The sequence below is a fragment of the Babylonia areolata genome, chromosome 1, assembly GCF_041734735.1.
Source record: "Babylonia areolata isolate BAREFJ2019XMU chromosome 1, ASM4173473v1, whole genome shotgun sequence".
NCBI lineage: Eukaryota > Metazoa > Mollusca > Gastropoda > Neogastropoda > Buccinidae > Babylonia > Babylonia areolata.
In genome coordinates this window covers 63,919,309-63,920,562 of record NC_134876.1, presented here as the reverse complement: position 1 = coordinate 63,920,562, position 1,254 = coordinate 63,919,309, and the positions used below count along the sequence as shown (strand labels likewise).

The window sequence follows — 1,254 nt, the reverse complement described above, 5'->3', positions numbered from 1 at the left end:
GCTTCAGTATCCAATGGCAACGATCAGGTGAGAGAAAAACAAGTCCAAGCGAAGGAACAACTGGTCTTGTTAATTTCGTCGGACTTCCAACATTTTTTGTCAGTACCGTTTGCGTAGCTTCAAATTGTGATGTACAAGGGTTTCTTTGAACATAGTTAAGTCTACAATTTAACAAGAACAGATGCATGCGGACAAGTATTTCGTACGACACAGTCATTTTAAAGTCTGGGTGGTCGATCGATCTGTGCTCTCCACGTTGAATGTTCCCGCTGAAAGGCGATCGATACTTGAAGCAGACCGGAAGCTGCAGCGAGTCGTTTTCTAGAGGATGCCTTGATCCAGCCTTCTGTACCAGCCCAGTAATTGTCTTGCGCTCTGGCTGGGTCTGATGCCGTTTTTGCCTGACTGTGCCATGATCAACACAGACTGTGGTCTGTATCGACATTTCTTCCCCTTTTCGCCTCTCAGTGTGTGACTGACTGACGGAGAGAACGTTCACGCTTTGGTCTGAACACTATTCTTTCTTTTATGTCTTCAGGAGGGGAAAATTGTGGATATTGCCCAGACTATGAACCTCAGCTGCAGTACTGTTCAGTTGTTCAGTCTTACTGATGCCAGTTAAACCTGGTGCCGAGGCATCATATGTGTGTGCGTGTACGGAAATCAGGGACTGCTCCAGTATTTATCAGCCGTAACTGAACCTCGCTTTTCTGACAGTGACTGGATTCACTCAGAGCCGCTGCCGTGCTGCCAGTGCCGACTGAGGAAGGCGGGAGGCGATTTTGTGCTGCCGGTACCGGAATTCAGGACAGGAAAAGTGAGATTTACCTTTGTCATAGTTCATGTTATGAGTCATGAGATGGCAGATAGCTAGGATTGTCATTTGTCCATAGAATTGTATGTACTCAGAGGTAAACTCTGGGTGCCCATTTGTTAATGCTATCAACCATGGCTATAAATCACTTAATTCTAACTGAGAAATTTGTGTGGAGGTTATCATCTTTCTGGTGCCCACCTTCTGAGGGTTTTTTTTTTTAATTAGATAAGTGAGCCTGCTGTGGCAGTGTGATCAGGCAAGCAGATGGTTCCACAAGGTGATAACTACTAGCACAAAAAAAAGTCTGAAAAAAAGATATAAGATTTGGTGAAATATTTTATCAACTTTAGTGGATGTGCACTTGTGTGTGTGTGTGTGTGTGTGTGTGTGTGTGTGTGTGTGTACTGTCATTCAGTGTGAAAAGATTCTGTGTGGTG

At 44.5% G+C, this 1,254-nt stretch overlaps 1 protein-coding gene across 1 annotated transcript in view; it reads left to right on the top strand.

The window, feature by feature from the left end:
* Positions 1–263: 263 nt before the first annotated feature.
* Positions 264–1,254, top strand: part of LOC143285462 (uncharacterized) — a 20,482-nt gene continuing 19,491 nt past the window's right edge. The window contains exon 1 of the mRNA XM_076592768.1: positions 264–817. The gene's annotated coding sequence lies outside the window, so the exon portion shown is untranslated. The remainder of the gene's footprint in view (positions 818–1,254) is intronic.